Source organism: Eucalyptus grandis, chromosome 9 (assembly GCF_016545825.1).
Source record: "Eucalyptus grandis isolate ANBG69807.140 chromosome 9, ASM1654582v1, whole genome shotgun sequence".
Lineage (NCBI taxonomy): Eukaryota > Viridiplantae > Streptophyta > Magnoliopsida > Myrtales > Myrtaceae > Eucalyptus > Eucalyptus grandis.
Window position 1 is genome coordinate 1,542,009 of NC_052620.1, and position 23,352 is coordinate 1,565,360.

The window sequence follows — 23,352 nt, forward strand, 5'->3', positions numbered from 1 at the left end:
GTCCTGATTCGTAAACTCACCTCCATTATCAATTCGTATGCTTGAAATAGCATAACCCTTTTCATTCTGAACCTTGTTGGCAAACTTGAGAAATAGGATAAGGTTTCAGACTTACTTGCCAAAAAGTAGACCCAAGTAAAGTGAGAGTAATCATCCATGATTACTAAACAATATTTCTTTCCACCAATACTTTGAGTTCTGGTTGGACCAAAAAGGTCCATATGAAGAAGCTGCAGAGCTCGATTGGTAGAGACTTGATTCATCGGTTTAAAGAAACTTCTGACTTGTTTTCCCATAACACAGGGAGTGCACAACTCATTCTTCTGTCAAAATAGGAAGTCCTCGAACAAGCTTCTTAGAAGAAATCTTGGCAATTTGCTTCAAGTTAACATGACCAAGCTTCTGATGCCAGAGATTTGTTTCATCTTGAATGGAAATTAGACATTGAGAACTTTCTGGGTTTACATCCAGAAGGAATATATCGTCATGTCTTCGCCCAGTGAAAGAGTGAGAGAAGTCTTGACTCGTTCCAAAACAAGTGCCTTCTTGGAAGTTTATTCTAAAACCAGTATTGTAAAGCTAACTTATGCTCGACAAATTGTAATTCAAACCTTCCACCAAAGAAATGTTGTTGATAGTTAGGCTTCCAATCTTCACAGTTCAACATCCTACAATCTTTCCTTTGTTGTTTCCTCCAAAAGATACTTTTCCTTCATTTAGTCTAACAAGCTTTATAAAGCGACTTGAGTCTCCTGTCATATGTCTCAAACAACCACTATTTAAATACCACTTGATCTTCCTTTTGATAGTAACCTGTGATCATAAGAAAAATTCAAACTTTCTTTGGTACCAGATTTTCTTGGGTCCAAGAAGGTTAGTATTAAAAACAGTCTTAGCCTAGTCCTTCTTGACTGGTCTCCAAACCTTGGGACATTCTTTCTCAAAATGTTCTAAGCTGTTACACTTTGAACATATGAGTGCATTTCAGCCAATAGGTTTTACAAAAACTTTTTGAAAATGATTTTTGTAAAATGTTTTTGTAGGTCTTTGCTTAATGCTTTCTTTTACTATGGGAAAATCGATTAATGAAACACTTTCTAAAGTCATACCCAAACCAGATTTGTTAAAGTAGGGTATTTGAGCTGAAATAATTTTCTCCGGTTTCTCGGATCCTTTTGAAAATATTTTTGTTATATTTGAGATATCACTCTTTAAAAATGTATTTTCCTTTGAAAGAGAATCAGAATTTTCTTTCAAATTATCAAAACTTGCTTTCAGACTTTCAAATATTTATTTCCAAGAAACTTCCTGTTGCTTAAGCTTATAATTCTCCCTTTTTAGTTCAGAAATCCTTTTAAGAGAGGATTTGAGACTGAGACAAAGTTCACCTATGTATTTAGAGACTTTGAGAGAAATTTTGTAATCATTAACCTCAATTTCTTTATCTGAATCTGAATCAGAGTCTATTTCTGATTCTGAGTCTGAGTTGGAATGAGCCATTAGACATATGTTGGCATATTCTTCTTCACTTTCCTCACACTCGGTGTCACTCCAAGTTTTAGCTTTGAGTGCCTTTTTGTACTTTTTCAGTTTTTCCTTTCTTCTTCTTCAGCAGAGGACAGTTTGGTCTAATATGCCCCATTTTTTCCTTGCATTTGAAGCATATCACGTCTTTGCTGGTTTCATTGTCCTCAATTGTTGTCTTCTAGAAATTTTGTGTGCTTTGTTTCTTCCATTTGAATCTTCTCTCCTTTATGTTTTAGCTTTCTAAATTTCTTGATCATGAGTGCCAGCTCTTCGTCGTCCATATCATCATTTGAATCCGTATCATCATAATCAGCGTTAGACTTTAAAGCAATTGACTTCTTAACTTTAGGATCTTCTTCATCATTTATTTTTTCCACTTCGTATGACTGAAGCGTGCCTATCAGTTCGTCAACTAATAGAGGCATGATCCTCTAGGTTTCTCTAATTGAAGTCTTCACATAACTCCAGTCTTTTGAAACCCCACACAGCAACTTATTGACTTTCATTAATCTTGAGATTGGTTGACCTTGATAAGCTAGGCCATTTACAATCTCTATAAAGCGACCAGAACATATCAGTAATAGATTCTCCAGGCTTCATTCTGAAGGCTTCATACTGTCCGAGCAAAATGTTTATTTTGGTTTCCTTCACACGGTCAATTCTTCGTAGGTAACATGTAATCTATCACAAACTTCTTTTGTTGTTTCACAAAAAGAAATTCAGTTATGCTCAGTAAGAGATAAGACACAGTATAGAGAGTAGATTACTTTCGCGTCAAGAGCTTGTCTTTTGGTAAATTCAATTCGTGTTGCTTCATCAACATCAATGACTTCTTTTCCTCGGTCTGAAGCTGATGTTGCTTTAGGGTTGATCCATTTTTCTACGACATCCCACTCCAGAGGGTCTCTCGATCTAAGAAATGCCTTCATCTTGTTCTTCTAGACATTGTACTCATTTCCATCAAAGTAAGGAGGTCTGGTGTGAAAAGGCTAGTACAAACACCTAGAGGGGGGTGAATAGGTGTAAATAAAAATTTTCCGCAAGACTTAGTAAAAGTAAATTGCCTTTAGAAGACAATAGACTAAGGATGTAATCAGTTTTGAACAATTATATAAAGCCACGAATTAAAGTAAGGAGTTCAGGGAAAGAGAATAGAAACACAAGGTTTATAGTGGTTCGGCTTAGATCAAGCCTACGTCCACTCTCCCGCACCAACAGTCCATTGGCTGGATTTCACTATGAATCAAAAGAGATTTTACAGCTTGTGATCTCGACTTTCTCAGTGAAGAGTTTCTCCTAGCCTCTCACAAAGTCTCACTAAGAGTTTCTCTCTCTTGTATACAAATTTGAGCTCAGTGAATGAGAAAGCAAAGAACTAGAAAGTTTCAGACTTTGAAATTTTTCTTTCACGCACGCTTTCGAGCAACTAGAGAGTCTGCCTTAAATACTCCTGCATGCCTTCACAACCGTTGGCACTTTCCAAGTGAATTCTTCCAATCTACCCGTTGGACAGAATCAATTAAGGTGACCTCAAGTCGTTAGATGATTTGTGATGAAAGCCCGTCAATCCTGTTCACCCATACAATCGGGATCTTTGGTTTCCATAAATAGAATCTTCTAAGTATACTTCGCCTTTCGAAATATCTTCATATCGGACTTGATTCCAATAAGAATAATCAATCAAGTAGATGCTATATCCAACTATAAGGTCTTCCAAAAACCATACGAACGAATCCTTGAAAATAATCTCGCATCTGGATAAGTCTTCATTCCTCAGTTTGGAACCTATCAATGAGGGCAGACTTTGAGATTAAAGTCTAACAGTCTTTAGACTTTGATAGTAGAGTCAGGAGTTCTTATAACACTTGAGTCTGCAAGTCTTCAGACTAGATTATTAGAAAGGTTTTGTCAGCTTCAAAACAATAAAGGAGTTTTTTTTTTTTAACAATCTCCCCCTTTTTTTATGATAACAAAAATTTCCTGCATATTTGAAAAAAATTTACATGCAAAACAACACTTAAGCAAAACGTGATATCTTATAAAAATAAGTTGATTAGGACCTGGATAGCATCGATCTTGTAACCACAGAAAACATGTTAATCCTGCAAGATAAATAACTATCCAGCCTCAATCAATTTCACAAACTTAATTACTGCAAGCGTCAAAAGTCCAAAGTATACCAGTTCAAAGTCAGTCCAAAGCCAAAGAAACCAAACCAAAAGTCATCAAAATCAAACCAAACCAAACAAAAGTATCTAGTCAAATCTTCACAAACTCTCCCCATTTTTGTCAACAGCAAAAAGTGAAGAAAAACTTTAAAAAGAGTTGGGTAAAATCATTGTTGTTTAGGGATGCGAATGATCTGGAAATCCCCTATAAACTTGACAGTCTCCTCCAGCTTCCTCATAGTCTCCTTCAGCTGTTGAATATCCTCACCTTTTACAGTTTCTTGCACTTGAGGCTTTATGGCTTGTATCTACTCTTGTAGAGAATCTGAAGTCAACTTGAAAACTGTCATGAGGTTCTTCATTTCAAACTCGAAACCATATTGCTGACCCTTCAATTCCAAAAGGAGATCCAGCAGCCTTTGAAAGTCTGTTGTTGGTTCTAATGTAGCACTAGGTCCAGCCGAATTAATTCCAGCGGTCTTGAGATGTGAGGGAACATCAGCAGTTCGATCATTAGGACTTGGACTAGATGCCTCAATATCTGCTTCAGGGTATTTAGAGGCATAGACATTCTCTGGATCTGCTGGAGATCTACTAACATCACTAGTGAAAACATGTGAAGAAGTACCTCTTTTGTCAATTGCTCCCCCCGTTTCTATGCCTTCAGATGGAGAAAAAGAATTCATCTTCCTGTTCTTGCTATTCTTCAGCACTAAAGTGATGTTTTTCTCCTTCTTCTCCTGCATTTCCACTCCTTGTCTTTTTCGAGTTATCTGACAAGGATACATCCAATGTTGGCTCAAGAGAATCATCTTGACCATCTTCTTCTTCTTCTTCTTCTCTTCCTCTTTCTTTTTCCTCTGTTCTCTTTGTCCTCTAGCTCCTCAAAACTAACAAAACTTCTTAAATTTCTTAAGGCAAAAATGGAGAGAGTAATATCGTCATCATCTTCTTCATCCTGCAAGATAAGGGCTCTCCTCTTCTTGATTGGTGCGCTCATTGGCTCTTTGCCTTTCCTCTTCTTCGCTACAGAGTCTTGTTTAGTTTTGGCAGGGGATTTGTCCTTCAGGGTCTCCAATGCCTTATCCAGCTCCTTCAGTCTCATTTTTGAAACCATCTTCAGTCCAACCACCATTGAAGCAATGGTTCAATCACATAGAGTAGCAGGAAACTGAATGTTAAAATGTCTGAACAGTTGAGTAACAAGTGCAGAGTAAGGGAATTGCTCCTTGTCCTTCATAACTGTCCTATACATGTGCATTAGAATAGTGTGAGATAGTGAGAACTTGAATCCGATGTTGATTGCATACATCAGCTTTGCTTCTGAGTGAGAGACATCAGTTTTTGAAGTGGATTTGGCTCTAATGTAGTTGATCACAAACTTGTGAAGCAAAATATCGGAAGCATTCATTCTAGAGTAAGAAATCTTGCCTTCAGCAAACCTATCCCGAACAAGAGCCAAAGTTACGTGACCAATAGACACACTAATTGGTTGGAAACTTCCTTTTTCCACACCAACACATCCGCCAAGGTGTCTACATCCACCACAAATTCTTTGTCCCTAACCATAAAAGAAAATCTATTTGCATCTAGAAAAGACAGATTTGAATAGAAATAGACAGTCAATTCAGGGTAGGCAACAAATGTCTTTGAATAGAATTGTTCAAGTTGAAGGAAAGCAAACTTCTCCCTTAGTTTCACCTTCAAGAAATCAAGAAAATCAAAGTCCACACTTCTAGGGTTTCATCACCCCTCTCTTCAGTAGATTCAAATAAGTCTTCCTATGGTCCTTAGAACGAAATAACTTCGTCTCCTCACCAAGAACATTTGCAGCAACGCCTATCCTAGGCTGAAAATTTGTGTACATCTTTTCATCATCATCCTTCCCTTCAGGCTGATTAAAAGTTCCGAACCGTGGATCACTTGAAAAGTTGGCAAAAGTCTTTACTGCCAAACCTACAGGCGCAATGCCCATCCTTTCCATAGATTGTAAGAACAAAGTTTCATTATTGTACCCTCTCTCTTGTAAAAACTCATCGATGAAAGTCATCGCAGTACCACCCTCCTTTAACTTAGAGTAGAGTTTAAAGAGAAATGCGGGTTTCAGTGTTCTTATGGGTTCAATATCTTCAATGATTTCTTCTTCTACTTGTTGCTGTGGAGGTACTTGTGTCCCTTGCTGTGAAGAGTGACATTGTTGAAAATGTTGTTATTGTTGCTGCTGCTGAGAAAAGTACTCTTCCTCAGTTAGATCAAAATGGGTAGGACCCTCTGGCATGTGCTGTGGTCCCCTATTCACAATTCTAAAAGACTTCCTCTAGAAAGACATTGTCATTATCTTGGAGGATTTCTTGAACTCACTCGTTGAAAAAGGTGAAAGTTTTTTGGATCAAACTTGAGAGAAAATGAGAGAAAGTAGGATCTATGTATTCTAGGGTTTGAGCGTAAATGGAGAAGAAGAATTTCGACGGTATATAAAGCAGGTGAAACGGGGTATACAAATCGTCACAGAGGAAAAATAAAAACTACCTTTTTGAAAATAAAAACTGCCATAAATTCAAAACTCGAAAAAGATAAATTCTAAACATAAAATAAGCAAGTAGCGATTCAAAAATAAATGTACCTTTTCAAATTTCATCCTAAAATTAAATTACTTGCATTGAAAAAGAATTAACTTACAGTCGTAACTTTTGGACATTCTGAGTCTGATCATCTTCAGACTTTAACCGATAGAAGATATGATGTTCAATCTAGTGCGAGTAGACTCAAATAGGCTTTTCTCCAGTGGCTTTGTAAATATGTCCGCCAATTGATTCTTCGAGTCAATGAAATGAATCATAACTCCTCCACTTTGAACATGATCTCTAATGAAATGGTGTCGAATTTCTATGTGCTTTGCTCTTGAATGAAGAATTGGGTTCTTTGTGAGATTGATGGCACTAGTGTTATCGCATTTGATCTCGGTGCACAATTCTTCAATTCCAAAGTCTCTTAGTTAGGGGTGAGCGGTTCCAGGTTCCGGTTCGGTTCCGTCCAGAACCTGGAACCTACCCTCGGGTATAGGTTCCTCAAAATGAGGAACCTGGAACCTACCCGTGGGAATCGAGAACTGGAACCTACCCTGTCACAGTTCCGGGGTCAGTTCCAGGTTCCCAACAGGTTCTTTTTTTCTTTTTTTTTTTTGTTATTTTCATATTTGGACTATAACATATGCGCACGTTACCCAAAAAAAATATAATGTACGCGCACTTTACCAAAAAAACTATAACGTACACGCACGTTACCAAAAAAACTATAACGTACACGCACGTTACCCAAAAAAAAAAAAACTATAACGTATGCGCACGTTACCAAAAAAAATATAACGTATGCGCACGTTATAAAAAAACTATAACATGCACGCACATTACCAAAAAAAATATAACGTATGCGCACGTTACCAAAAAAACTATAACACGCACGTTACAAAAAAAAAATATAACGTATGCGCACGTTACCAAAAAAACTATAATGTACGCGTATACTACACGGTAACTTCCCATATCTTAGCAAACATACCAATGCCAATTGTCAAGAATTTAGACACACATAATCAAAACTAATAAGAAGTTTCCAAAGAAGTTTCTAAAGAGATGAAAAACCAGAAGTGCCAATAAGATCTCAAATTTTCATCTACTCCATAGTGTGAACTCTGCAACATTTCCATGTGATTCCTTTGGCACAACAAAACCTTGCAAAGACATAAATACAAATCAATCAAAATCCTAAGTAAAGACACAGAAAAAAATCAATATTGATAATACTCCATGAAGCATGCCATTTTGCTCATCTAAAAGCTCCTAAATTTTTTGACAACATAGTTCAAAAATTCAATGTACATAAAAAGGAGCTTGCATTAAAATTATGATAAAAAAAGTTGCTTATCAATAAGCCAACAAAAAACCTTGCTTGACTTCTCAACCGTTGGATCCATTGCAAGTGCGATACCACCAACTTTATTTATCGATCATAATCTCCGCATTAAGACCAACCATATCTGAAAAAAAGAGGAAGAGATTAAATAAAATATTCACTTATCAAATATACAAAAAAAAATTACAATATATAAAGATATAAACATTACTTACCCAACTCAAATTGTTCGGCGTTCTCAATACACTCTTCAACATCAAGCGGTACACGAGCGGCTCTCAACCAATCTTGAGTGCAAATCAAAGCTTCCACTACTTTTGGAGTTAAAGAACTCCGAAAGCCATCAAGCACACGACCCGATGTACTAAAAGTTGATTCTGAAGCAACGGTAGTTACAGGAATTGACAAAATATCTCGAGCCATCAATGAAAGGATCTTATATTTTGAGCCATTAGTCTTCCACCAAATCAAATTTTCAATACCAAGATCTTTTTTCATTTTTTTCTTGAAGATACTCATCAAGCTCGGACTTGTTGCCATCGCTGCCTTGTTCATTCGAGTAGAAATACATTTTCTTCCAATCTTGGGCGTTATGCTTCTTTATTCCTTCGCTACCACTTGTATCGGTATTGGAATTTGAACTAGTACTACTTACACCCAAATTATGGCCACCAAAATCTTGATCACTTGAAGGAAGAGAATATTGCTCATAAAATTCATACAAACGCTCCAATGTATCCTTCACCTTGTAATGCATCTCTTTAATTTTCGATTCATCATCATAAATTTGTCCATACAAGAAACTCACATAATTTAACTTGGCTCTAGGATCTAACACAACCGCAATCAACACCATCATATTTACTTTATCCAAGCTTCCATAATATTTGTCAAATTTTCTTTCATTTTCACACCCATATCTTGAAGCTTAGGATTCGAAGCATTGATCGCCTCTTTCAAATTTCTATACAAAACAGCTATCCCTTCAAAATAATCATTTGAAGTAACATATGAAGTCCCAGACATCTGATTGGTGGCATCATAGAATATTTTGATAAAATCCGAAAGAATAATAGCATTTTCCCAATCATCTTCACTAGGAGTTTCATAATTAAGCTCACTTACAAAAGATGGATCGTGATCTTCCATCCTTTCGAAAGCTTTTCTGAACTTTATAGCGGTCTCTAACATGAGGTAAGTGGAGTTCCATCTAGTGGCGACATCAAGAACTACCGAACCCTTATAAGTGATCTTTTCTTTCTCAATGTAAGATTGAAATACTTGAGCTCTTGTGGGAGAACTCCTTACATATCTAACAATATTTCGAATACGTGCAATGGAGTCACGTACCATAGTCAAGCCATCTCTCACAATCAAATTTAATATATGAGCTGTACACCTCATGTGCAAAACACTACCATCTAATATCAACGACTTTTGTTTCGAAAGTTTATCCCTCAAATAGCCAACCGCAACATCATTCGAGCTAGCATTATCCACGGTAATTGTCGACACCTTTTTTTTCTATTCCCCACTCCTCAATACATCCCTCCACCATTTTTCCAATCTCCTTACCCTTGTGACTATGCATCACCACAAAATTGATGATTCTTTTATGCAACTTCCAATTTTCATCAATAAAATGTGCAGTGAGACACAAGTAATTCAAATTTTGATTGGAAGTCTATGTATCAGTCGTGAGTGCGATCCTAGAATTAATCTTTCCAAAATAATTCTTCAAAGAAGTTCTTTCACGTAAAAACAACTTCATGCAATCTTTTGCCACTGTGAAACGTGATATATGTTTGAAGAGAGGTTGTAACTCACTAACATATTCACGAAATCCAACACGCTCAACCAAGGAAAAAGGTTGTTCATCAAGGATGATAAACCGAGCAAGCATTAGCCTACAACGTTCTTGATTAAATGCCCATGTTGATAAGACGCTACCAGTACTAGAATCTCCTCCTCCCTTGCCAGCCATGTTGACATTACGTGGTACAAAAAATTTCTGCCTCTTATCTAGATTACGGGGAAACCTCTTGCATGTGGCCAAGTGCTTCCTCATTGCAGAAGTACCGTTAGCAACACGGTACTTAAGCATTGACCCACAATGAATGCACTTCACTTGATATATGTTTCCATCCTTATCACTAATTTTCGAATAGTGATTCCAACATTCGGATGTATGTTTCTTATCATGGGAAAGATGAGAACCGGGTACCTTATTTGTGGCACTCGAGGTAGGGGGTGCCTCTTCTTCAATTTCATCGTTAGAAAACTCCAATTCCGTAATCGGAGTCATTTCCTCACGTCCCTCCACCTCCATTGATATGTTATCTTGATACATTAACTTCACACTGCACAACAATAATAGAATATAATTAGAAGTTTCAAAACAAATAGCAAAGTAGAAAGTAGAAATAAAACACCACTAGAACAAGAATGTCTAGAGGTAAAAGTTTTGAAAACAATTTCGATTAAACCCTTAAATAAACTCAGAAAATTCTGAAATTTGGACACGTTGTATTTAAGACCTAGAGGTACAAGTTTCATGAAGAAATCGTAGTCCAATTCGTTCTGGATTAAAAGATAAAATCGATTTACTTTTCCTATTCTCTACTTGCACAGTTTTGGAAACATTTTTGGTTAAATAGGCAAATGAACTAAACAAATTACGAAATTTAAATATGTTGTAGGGAAGACATGAAGAGAGATATTTCATGCAGAACACATTTCCAAAAGAACCTCATAAAAAATGATATAGTCCACGCATTGCAACTTACAAGATCCGAACACATCAGATTGCACAGTTTTATAAAAATTTCTGATTAAATACCCAAATGACCTTAAAAATTATGAAATTCGACTATGTGATAGCCAAGACCATAAGGTAGATACTTCATGAAAACATCGAAGTCAAATTCGTTCTATATAATTAAATATGGACGGTTAAAATCCCTGTTCGTACTACCGTAATTCCAGATCTAACCATCTCCAAAGGACCACGATTTCACCTACCTATTCTTGTTTTTTTCTCTAAATTTTTGATATGTTGTACCTCAGGATGTCCTTTACAACTTTTGTTAAGAAACAGAAGTGAAATTTCGACAAAAAGGTTGCCTTACAGTCCATGCATTCATCAAGGGTCGGTCCCAAAATCTCCAGATCCAGTCTTTCCAAAGAATAATGATTTCACCCATTTATACTTATTTTTTTTGTCCCAAATTTGAGTATGTTATACTCCAAGAAGTCCTTTACAACTTTCATTTAGAGGCCGAAGCCAAACTTCAACTAGAACATTACATACAAGTCACTAGAACATCGAAGGTCGAGCTGTTTTTTCGACAACAATACACTAGACTAGAGCACCACTCCCACCTCAGTGGATCATCTTTTTCGTTTTTTCTTACTTTGCATTAAAACCCTAGAGGTATGATTAGTACAACAGGTTCACGGACTGACACCAATCACGATTGACTCTTATCATTGAAATGAAAACAAAAACATCAAGATTCCTATTACTAGAATATTAAAATAACCGCTTCACTTTTGTTTCCCAGATTTTTCTTTTTGATATGAATTTTCAACTGTGAATCATATAGGGAATCCCAAGTCTGTTTGGACAAAGAAATCTAAAAACTCTAGAGATAGGAACTTCTTTGAGTTATGCAAGAAAAATAAATGACCACCTGAAAGGACAACCACAAATATCACATGCCTTAACTCATACTTAAATACTTACATACTTCTAATGACAGATAACTCGCTACAGACCTATCACATATGTCTGTATACCTTGCACCCAAAGGTATACAAAATGAAGTGACTACCAGATAATTGACTAAATAACAAGTTATTGTTTTTCCACCAATTGCACATAAATATTTCTTTGTTCAATAGATCTTGGATCAACAACAGTGAATAGACTTCAATGCATTTAACTTGAGACAACGCATTCACCAATTATTTTCTTTTTATTGTCCCTATGAGGTCCCACTGGTACTCAGTCAATGCTTTTAAGAATAAGCGATCCGGGGTTATTATTAAAATGGAATATGTCATTTTTTTTCCATCGTGGAAATTCAATATGAAGACTCAATTCATAGAAAGGCATTGGGTGATCTCCAAATATAATATAAATATATTAAGGGAACAGAGACACAAAAAAAGAAAACAGAGCTGCTCTACCTTTCCTATTCACAACTTGCGGAGATGGGCGGTGCGGCGCGGAGATGGCCGGTGGCGCGGAGATGACCGGTGTGGCGCGGAGACGCGGTGGTGCGGCGCGGAGATGGGCGGTGCAGCGACTGAGCGAGTCTGATAGAGAGAGAGGGGGGGCGGCTATGGGCGACGGGCGGTGCGGCGCGGAGATGGCCGGTGGCGCGGAGACGCGGCGGTGCGGCGCGGAGATGGGCGGTGCGGCGACTGGGCGAGTCCGAGAGAGAGAGAGGGGCTATGGCGGCGGCATCGGGCGGTGCGGCGCGGCGCGGCGCGGAGATGGCGGTGGCGCGGAGATGGCCGATGCGGCGCGGAGATACGGTGGCGCGGAGAGGCGGTGCGGCGCGGAGATGGGCGGTGCGGCGACCGGCGAGATCGCGAGAGAGAGAGGGGCGGCTACGGGCGACGGGGCGGTGCGGCGCGGAGATGGCCGGTGGCGCGGAGTGGCCGGGCGGCGCGGAGACGCGGCGGTGCGGCGCGGAGATGGGCGGTGCGGCGACCGGGCGAGTCGAGAGAGAGAGAGAGGGGGCGGCTACGGGCGGCGGGCGAGTTTTCGAGAGAGAGAGAGAGAGGGGGGAATGGCTTTTTCTGCCCTAACTTAACCGGTTCCGGGACCGGTTCCGGTTCCAGTTCCGGGACAAGTTCCGAAACCGGTTCCGGTTCCGGTTCAGGAACCGGTCCCCTTGGAACCGGGAACCGAACCGGACCCTCCTCCGGTTCCGGTTTCGGTTCCGGGTAACCCGGGAACCGTGCTCAGCCCTACTCTTAGTTGTTGTCTTATCCACAAGATTTGAGAACAACAGCTCTTAAGAGCCACATATTCTGCTTCAGCTGTCGAAAGAGCTATGATACTTTGCTTTCTTGAGAACCAAGATACTAACTTGTTGCCCAGCAATTGACAAGTGCTAGAAGTACTTTTTCTATCAACTTTGCAACATGTTAAATATGCGTCTGAATATCCAAGGAGAGTAAAGTCTCCTTCTTTGAGATACCACAGACCTAGCTTTGGAGTAGTTGCAACATATTTGATGATGCGTTTTGCAGCACTTAAATGGAATTCTTTGGGATCTAATTGAAATCTAGTACAAATGCAAACACTAAACAAAATGTCAGGTCTAGAAGCAGTAAGGTAAAGAAGTAAACCAATAATACTCCTATAGAGCTTCTAGTCAACTTTCTTTCCTCCTTCATCCTTATCGAGCTTCGAAGAACTTGACATTGGTATTTCAGTCTTTTTGCAATTCTCCAATCCAAATTTCTTGATGAGATCTTTTGCATATTTTTCTTGATGAATGAAAATTCTTTTTTTTTCAATTGTTTGACTTGTAATCCAAGAAAGAAAGTTAATTTGTCAATCATGCTCATCTCAAATTCATCCTGCATAAACTTCGAAAACTTCTTGCATAGATTTTCATTAGGAGATCCAAAAATAATATCATCAACATATATTTGAACTAATAAAAAAAATTCCTTCTTTCTTTATGAATAAAGTAGTATCGACCTTTCCCTTTTCAAAATTATTTTGGATTAGAAATTTACTTAACATTTCATACCAAGCTCGAGGTGCTTGCTTTAATCCATACAAGGCCTTCTTCAGTCTATAGACTGAGTTTGGCTTTCTTATGTCTTCAAAACCAGGGAGTTGTTCCACATAGACTTCTTCTTGGATAAATCCATTTAAGAATGCGCTCTTGACGTCCATTTTGGAATAATCTGAAATTTTTATAGCAAGCAAAAGCAAGTAATAATCTAATTGCTTCTAACCTCACTACTAGTGCATACATCTCATCATAGTCTATCCCTTCTTCTTGCATATAACCTTTGGCCACGAGTCTTGCTTTGTTTCTTACCACTTTTCCTTTCTCGTCCACTTTGTTCTTGAAAACCCATTTAGTTCCAATAATAGATTTACCTTTTGGTTTAGGAATTAACTTCCAAACATCATTGATACTGAACTATCTAAGCTCTTCTTGCATAGCTTTGATCCAGCTTTCATCAGACAAGGCTTCTTCAACACTTTTGGGTTCTATCTCAGAATTAAGTGCTAAAGCACTAGACTCTTCGCACCTTTTGGATCTAGTGTGAATTCCTTCATCAATATTGCCAATGATGAGTTTCTTAGGATGACTAGATTTATGCGTCCAGTTACTAGTTGGTCTGAAAGTCTGCTGATCCTCTGCTTCAATTGAATCTTCTATTTCTGCTTAATGCTAATCTTCAGAGGTCTGATCCACTTCGGGGGAAGTAGACTTTGTAAAGTTTGGAGCAGGTTTAGATTCTTCAAGTTGAGTTTGATCCAGTTGATTCTGCATAGATTCTTGAAACTTGACGTTCATAGATTCTTCCACACATTGAGTCTTCTTATTGAAAACTCTGTATGCTTTGCTTGAAGTAGAGTATCCAAGGAAAATTCCTTCATCTGACTTTCCTTCAAACTTCCCAGTTTGATCATTTGCATTTTTCAAAACAAAACACTTACAACCAAACACATGAAAGTAAGAAACATTTGGCTTTTTCATTTTATACACTTCATATGGAGTTTTCTCTAATATAGGCCTCAAGAACACTCTATTGATAATATAACATGCTGTACAAACTGCTTTAGCCCAAAATTGAGAGGAGATTTTACTCTCAATTAAGAGGGTTCTTGCCATTTCCTACAAAGATCTGTTCTTTCTTTCCACGACCCCATTTTGTTCTAAAGTGTATGGAGAAGAGAAAACATGCTGAAAACCATAATCATCACATAATTTGAATCATCACATAATTTTGCAAAGTCTTGATTTTCGAACTCACCTCCATGATCTGTACATATACTTGAAATAGCATATCATTTTTCATTCTCAACTTTCTTAGCAAACTTTGAGAAGTGAGAGAAGGCTTCAGACTTATTTGCCAAAAAAAAATATACCCAAATAAAACAAGAGTAATCATCCACGATTACTAGGCAAAATCTCTTTCCACCAATGCTTTGAGTCCTGGTTGGTCCAAAGAGGTCCATTTGCAGAAGCTGCAAAGCTCGATTAGTAGAAATTTGATTTATAGGTTTAAAGGAACTTCTAACTTGTTTTCCCAAACACAAGGAGTGCATAATTCAAATTTTTGATAAGTCAGATTGGGTAGACCATGAACAAGCTTCTTGAATGAAATCTTGGCAATCTGCTACATGTAGACATGTCCAAGCTTTCGATGCCAAAGATTTGCTTCATCTTGAATAGTTATGAGACACTGAGAACTTTCCGATTTTATATCCAGGAGGTAAATATTCTCATGCCTTCATCTAGTGAAAGATTGAGAAAGATCTTTACTTGTTCCTAAACAAATGCCTTCTTGGAAGTTAATTTTGAATCTAGTGTCGTAAAGTTGACTAATGCTGAATAGATTATAATTCAGTCCTTCAACCAATGAAACATTGTTGATAGTCAGGCTTCCCAACTTCACTGTTCCACATCCAACGATTCTTCCTTTGTTGTTCCCACCAAAAGAAACTTTTCCACCATTTATTTGAATGAGCTTTATAAAGTGGCAAGAGTCTCCTGTCATATGTCTCGAACAGCCACTATCCAAATACCATTTGATCTTTCCCTTGATAGTGACCTGTAGTTAAGAAAAGAACTCAAGCTTTCTTTGGTACCCATATTTTCTTGAGTCTAGGGGAGTTAGTATTAAACATTGTCTTTGCCTAATCTCTCTTAACAAGTCTCCAGACTTTGGGACATTCCTTCTCTAAATGTTCTAAGCTACTACACTTTGAACATTTGAGAGCACTTCGGCCAACAAGTTTTACAAAAATATTTTGAAAATGAGTTTTGTACAATGCCATTGTAGGTCTTTGTTTGATCATTTCTTTAACTTTGGGAAAATCAATTAAAGGAATAGTTTCTGAGGTCATTCCCAAACCTGATTTATTAAAATAAGGTCTTTGTACGGAAAGAATTTTCTCTAACTTCTCAAATCCTTTTGAAAATCTTTTTGTGATGTTTGAAATATCTTACTTCAAGAAGACATTTTCTTTAGAAAGAAAATCTTAATTTTCTTTCAAATCAACAAAATCTTTGTTCAGACTTTCAAACTTCTCTTTCCAAGAAGATTCTTGTTGCCTTAGTTTGGAATTCTCCTTCTTTAACTCAGAAATCCTTTTAAGAGATGTTTTGAGACTAAGACAGAGTTCATCTATATATTTCAAGACTTAAACGGGGATTTTTAAATTACTAACCTCAACGTCTTTGTCTAAGTCTAAATCAAAGTCTAATTCAAGGTCTGAGTCTAAGTTGGATTTGGCCATTAGACATATGTTGGCATATTCTTCATCACTTTCCTCACATTCAGTATCGCTCCATATTTCTGCTTTGAGAGCATTTTTGTATTTCTCAGTTCTTCCTTTCTTTTTCTTCAACAAAGGGCAGTTGGGTCTGATGTACCCCTTTTTCTTGCATTGAAAGCAGATCATGTCTTTGTTGACTTCATCATCCACAATTGATTTGTTTTGGAATTTTTTAGCGCCTTGTTTCTTCCAGTTCAATCTTCTTCCCATTCTATTTAACTTCCCGAATTTCCTAATCATGAGTGCTAGTTCTCCATTGTCCATGTCTTCTTCTAAATCTGTATCATCAGAATCATCGTTATATTTTAAAGCAATTGACTTATTACCTTAGGGATCTTCTTCCTCATTAATTTGCTTCATATGATTGAAGTGTACCTACTAGTTCATCTCCTGAAAGAGGCATGATCCTCTGGGTTTCTCTTATTGAAGTCTTCACGTAATTCCAGTCTTTGGAGAGTCCACGCAACAATTTATTAACCTTCATTGGTCCTGATATTGGTTATCATTGATATGCTAATCCATTCACGATCTCAGTGAAACAACTGAACATATCAGTGATGGATTCTCCAAGCTTCATCTTGAAGGCTTCATACTGTCTGAGAAGAATATTGATCTTTATTTCCTTTACTCAATCTGTTCCTTCATAGGTGACATGCAATCTGTCTTAAACTTCTTTTGCTGTTTCATAGGAAGAAATTCTATTATACTCAGTAGGAGATAAAGCACAATATAATGAGTAGATAGCTTTAGCATCAAGAGCTTGTCTCTTGGTTAATTCTTCTTGTATCATTTTGCCAGCGTCTGCAACTTCTTTTCCTCTTTCTGAGATTGATGTAGTTTTGGGTATGATTCCTTTTTCTACCACATCCCATTCCAGGGAATCTTTTAATCTTAGGAATGTCTTCATCTTGTTTTACCATACGTTGTATTCCTTCCCATCAAAGTAAGGAGGTCTGGTGTTGCTTTAGCCTTCAACCAAACCTGAAGCCAAAATACTAGCCATAGATCTTGAGCTCAAAAGCAAAAACACTTCAATAAAATGAGCACACATGCTCTGATACCAATTGAAAGGGCTAGTACGAACACCTAGAGGGGGGTGAATAGGTATAAATAAATAAAAAAATCGCAAGACTTAGTAAAAGTAAATTGCCTTTAGAAGACAATAGACTAAGGACGTAATCAGTTTTGAACAATTATATAAAGCAACAAATTAAAGTAAGGAGTTCAGGGAAAAAGAATAGAAACACAAGGTTTATAGTAGTTCGGCTTAGATCAAGCCTACGTCCACTCTCCCGCACTGACAGCCCACTAGCTGAATTTCACTATGAATCAAAAGAGATTTTACAGCTTGTGATCTCGACTTTCTTAGTGAAGAGTTTCTCTTGGTCTCTCACAAAGTCTCACTAAGAGTTTCTCTCTCTTGTATACAAATTTGAGCTTGGTGAATGAGAAAGCAAAGAACTAGAAAGCTTCAAACTTTGAAATTTTTCTTTTACACACGCTTTTGAACAACTAGAGAGTCTGCCTTAAAGACTCATTCATGCCTTCACAACCGTTGGCACTTTCCCAAGGAATTATTCCAATCTACCCGTTTGACAGAATCAATTAAGGTGATCTCGAGTCGTTAGATGATTTGTGATGAAAGTCCGTCAATCATGTTCGCCCATACAATCAGGATCTTTGGTTTCCATAAGTAGAACCTTCCAAGTATACTTTGCCTTTCAAAAGATCTTCATATCGGACTTGATTCCAATAAGAATAATCAATCAAGTAGATGCTATATCCAGCCATAAGGTCTTCCAAAAACCATACGAACGAATCCTTAAAAATAATCCAGCATCTGGATAAGTCTTCATTCTTCGGTCTGGAACCTATCAGTGAGGGTAGACTTTGAGATTAAAGTCTGACGATCTTCAGACTTTGACAGTAGAGTCTGGAGTTCTTATAACACTTGAGTCTGCAAGTCTTCAGACTAGATTATTGGAAAGGTTTTGTCAGCTTCAAAACAATAAAGTAGTTTTCTCTAACATGGTGTTGCTATGACCTTCAACCAAACCTGTAGCCAAAATACTAGCCATAGAGGATTTTTAACTTAGAAGTAAAACACTTTAAAAATTAAGCACACAGGCTCTGATACCAATTGTGAGTGCTAGTATGAACACCTAGAGGGGGGTGAATAGGTGTGAAGAAAAATTTTTGCGAAACATAGTAAAATATTTTGCTTTTGAAACTGAGTCTAAAGAACAACAGACTTTGAGCAAGTTCAGACTTTGGCAATTAAATAAAACTACAAATAAAATAAAAGAGTTCAAGGAAGAAAATAAGAACACGGAATTTATAGTGGTTCGGCTTAAATCAAGCCTACGTCCACTCTCCCACACTGACAGCCTTCTGGCTGGTTTCCACTATGAATCAAAAGAGAATTTACAATCTTGTGATCTCGACTTCACAGTGAAGAGTCTATACTTTTATCTCATGAAGTCACACTATAAGTCTCTCTCTTTTGAGTACAACTTTGAGCTCAGAGTAAGAAGTAACAAGAGGATGGAAAGCTTCAGACTTTAGAATTTCTCTTTCACGTACTCTATCGAACAACTAGAGAGTCCTCCTTAAATACTCATTCATGCCTTCTCGACCGTTGGCACTTTCCAAAGGAATTCTTCCAATTAACCTATTGGACAGAATCAATCAAGGAGATCTTGAGCTATTTGAAGATTGTGATGGAAGCCCGTTAATCATGTTCGCCCATACAATCAGGATATTGGTTTCCATAAGTAGATTCTTTCCAAAATTACCTGCCCTTCAAAAAGATTTGATATATCTAAATTGATTCCAATAAAGATATTCAATCTCATAGGTGATATTTCCAACCAGAAGACCAAATATAATCCATACAAACCAAACCCTTGAAGAAAGATAGATAATCCCTTATCTGGAAAAGTCTTCATCCTTCACTTTTGTTCAATCTGGAATTCGTCAGAGTGAGCAGACTTTGACACAAAGTCTAGGAGTCTTCAGACTTTGACACAAAAGTCTAGGAATCTTCCCAATAGACTTTGGATAAGTTTTGTTAACTTCAAAACATCAAATGAGTTTTCTCCAACAAAAGAAATCCCACACTTATTAATTGACCCACTTCCTCCCACTTTTTCTATGTGGGACAAGGAAACATACACTTTGTTTTACAAACAAACTTTCAACATTATGTATGCCTAACATCTTGACTAATCAAGCTTATAGCATTCAAAAATGCACAAGTATATGCTTGGAGACAAAAACTGAGCTATTAATAAGAATAGCACATGGGATTTGTCATGGCATTCTTGTCCCTTTACATGTCTTCCCCAATTTTCATTCATCTTTTGAAGATGATCACTACCGCCTTCGTATAATGATACGATATGCTGCAAGAAGTGTCTGAAGTTGCTTTGTTTCCTTGAGATATACCTATTGAATTTGTTTCGCCGATTTTATTCCCGCAACGAAATATCTTTTACCGAATGATATTTTCAGCTTTTATGTGAAGGAGACACAGGTTTTGTGCTTAATTCCAAATAGAAAATATCAAATGCGACATTATAAAATTTTCAATCACAAACAGAACTGCACAACTGTCACAACTAAACCTCGGATCCTTGAGTCGAACTCAAATTATGCCAAAATCTAATTGATGACACAACTTAAACATGTACCAGCACACTGCTAGAATCTAATAAATGACTATACACTTGTGCAGAGGACACAACGTCTGAATTCAATCGATGACGCTGGACAAGAGATACAACACCGGAATCTCATCGACGGTACTGCACCAAGATAAAGATACTTGTCAAAATCTAATTGACGACGAAAATCTAGAAGCTATAGCTAGAGAAACTAAATAATGTAAAATAAAGTAGAGACATTTAACGTGTTATTCACGGGGGAGGGGGTTTGCTCTATTGGACGACTAGGGCATTTATAGAGAAACTTGGAAATTGCTAAGCAACCGTCCATCTCTTAAGAACCGCTTCCATCTTTAGCCACATTCCTTCTATAACCAACTTGCTCATCTCCTGTGAAACCACCTTGATCGTGTTTTAATGTTTCCTGGTTTATCAATACCAATTCTACAATTGGGTACCTGGACATTTAACCACTTCTCCAATCACGCGCTCCCCTTGCGCCTCTTGAAAAATATTTAAGATTCTAACCAAAGACTTACCGCCAAAATCGTTCAAGCGACCACTTTAATCTTCGCCATTGTATTTTGACAACTGAACACGTGGCAATCCTTTGCTTGACCATCGATCACTGACTTCTATCTGCAGGCTTGTCAATAACTAGTCACATATTAGTACTCTTATGATGCACAACTTCAATATATCTCTCACCCATGTGCTCAGCACATGGTGATAGTGGTGATACGACCATCTTTTAACAACGACCTCTCAGCCACGTGAATAGCACATCATAGTACGGTTAACTTTGAGTGCCAATAGAATTATGCCGGAGCACTTGCCCTTCTTTGCTTATTAGGAGTGTCTTGAATGTCAACTTGAGCAACACAAACATTGGTGAGAATCTAGTGCCCCCGAAAACTCCCTGGAGAAATAGTTCACTAATAGACTAGAGGATATGTAATTCGGCTCATTCACATCGATATCATGAGTGTCCCATGGATACAAAACACCAATGCTTTGGTGCTTGATGCAACGACCCTTTCACACTGTTGAATTCACCTTAAATTTGATGAATGCATTGAAGTCATAAAAGTTAGTAATCATCGATGAACCATGTTATTCGAAATAAAAAAATTGATGTTTTTCGAATTTCGAAATTTTTAATCTGAAGAAATAAATAAATGTGAATTTTATTTTGTTTGAATTCCTTTTCTTTGTTAGAAAAAATTGCATTTGAAGGTAAGTGAAAGTGAAAAAGTTTTATTTGTTTTGTAAAACAGCACTCTCGATGGATAACTACTCTATCTTATATCAAAAAACCAAAATCGAAGTAAAGTCAATGTAAATTTATTTATTTTTTTTTTTTTTTTTTTTTGAATTTGGTGAGCATTTAGACTAACTAGTGAATTACAATCTTATTGCACCACAAGTGGTGCATATTAGTCTTAACCTCTTTTTCAGGGAGGGCTAATGCGCATCGGGTCTTTTTGGTTTAGAGCGTTTGTAACCACTTCTCTTACCAAAAGACGCTTATCTAACCAACATTTTGATTTAGCTTTACCCTTCCTTTAAGGGGTTGTTGTGTAACAAGTGCTTTGCATCATAGTCTAAAGCGAATTTTTGCTATCTGTGAGGTGCGCGGGATCGACAGTGGGGATTGTGGGCATAAATTGATCCCACATGGAACAACTTTTACATGCAAGGAGCCTTTCATTCTCCTATTTTTCTTTTCTTTCTTTTGTGCTTAATGAATGGAGCAAGAATTTTATTGGCAAGACAGTATCTCATGCAAGAGTTTATTTTTGAGCACGGCTCGGGTATAATTTACATGTCATTTTTTAGTATTGATTGCGTAGTATCAAAGTCACGACCATTTGAGCTTCCTATAAAGTAGTGGTATGGGCATTGCATTGAGTGACTTGAAGGAAACATCTCGACAGCCTGTATTTTCGTAAATTTCCAGCCCGACGTATGGGGAAATAGTTGCATGGAGTATGTTTCATGGACCATGTGTAATCACAGTCATTGAAATTTGAAATTTGTGGGATTTGCGTGAAATTCACGTGATTGATGGCTGCGATTAACCCTGGTCCACAAGAATTGTGATTGGACTGTGCCAAGACAAGAATTCCACCCCGAAATGCACCGAGATGTGCATACATCAACATCACAGCGGCTTTCCCGCAGCATATATGCCCAGACAAAAGGTCTTTCCCAAAATCAATGAAAAGTAATGCAACTTAATGAGTGGGCAGTGCGGTCAAGGTCAACGATCGACGGTAGATGGTTTCTCATTCACCGAATGGTCCTCATTGTTGTGACTTGTCTGCAGAAAAAAAGAAAAAAAGCCCTTCAATAGATCTTCTGAAAAATTAACACCTTCTTATAAAGAGGCTATTACTGGATGCTGAATAACAAATAATTACTTAATTACTTGTGTTAACTAATACAAGAATAAGAACTGCGAAATTTCTAATAAAAAGATGTGTAACCTCTTATGTTTTTTTAGTTGCGCATGAATACACCACGTGGCATGACTCGTGTGTCTAAATTACATGATGCGGCGCCACATTACTGATTATCATTGGTGAAACTTTCTTTGACCCATTAAATATAATTTATAGCTAAACCGAGTTTGCTTGTACATCTATATGTGCCTTTTCCCTTAGCCCACTGATATTAATGGTTGAGAATTAAAGCGAGCATGGGTTGTGTGACATCCTAATTTTCGACCCTGTCCCGATAATATGAATTGGGCTTTTTATCGACACACCTATAGATTTTTTCTCTGAGTTGGCCACTCACGAGATAACTAATATATCTAGTGAAGCCGTTAAGAAATACAAACGCGACAAACTTGAGAATTCGATCAAAAATTGACTGCTCGACTGTGCTAATCAGCAAGTGTCAATACGACACCGTTATAATCAATTAGAGACTGGAGATAGGTCGATTCAACAAAGGCATGTAATTAAAGTGTGAATGATTCCACCTAATTGCAAAATTCGCGTCGAACAGCACTAAACCGATTTTTCTATCGATTCGTACCCAAGGCTCGTATTTGAAATCTTGAGATTTTTCACGACAACCGAGAGTCGCATATGAGTCAGAGATGCACAATGTGGATCGATAATAATCGACCACGGGTCAAATGCGCTAAAAATTCCTAAAAGCTATTTGGTAGGTTATGTCACGCTAAAATCGTATCCGGTTGAAATTAACCACGAAATTGAACCCGATTTCAGGAATCGAAAGTTCTGGTGTGTCACGATTTATTTTGGAAACGTCAACTAATCCATTGAAGAATTTTTGGTGAGCCCGGAATTTTTATGGAAATTCAATTTCGGACAATACGGAAAAGAAAAGAAATTCGGATGGGAGAGGGATTTGTCTTTTTTTGCTGTCCAAAATTAGTGTTTGTAGGAAATAATATGCAAGAAAGTAATGGGAACCAAAGCGATGAGCATGTGGACTTTAGGGACCAAGTCATGATGAAAAATTGATATTTTTCATTGACTACCTTCCCCTTCTCTTCTTC

The 23,352-nt window shown here is 37.5% G+C and overlaps 1 long non-coding RNA gene across 1 annotated transcript; it reads right to left on the minus strand.

The window, feature by feature from the left end:
* Nucleotides 1-7,643: 7,643 nt before the first annotated feature.
* On the minus strand, nucleotides 7,644-11,861 carry LOC120288054. The gene is made up of 4 exons (XR_005546294.1): nucleotides 11,799-11,861; nucleotides 9,832-9,967; nucleotides 7,823-7,984; nucleotides 7,644-7,731 (listed from the first exon to the last, which is right to left on the minus strand). It is a non-coding gene; the product is annotated as an uncharacterized LOC120288054 (long non-coding RNA).
* Between the last annotated feature and the right edge of the window lie 11,491 nt (nucleotides 11,862-23,352).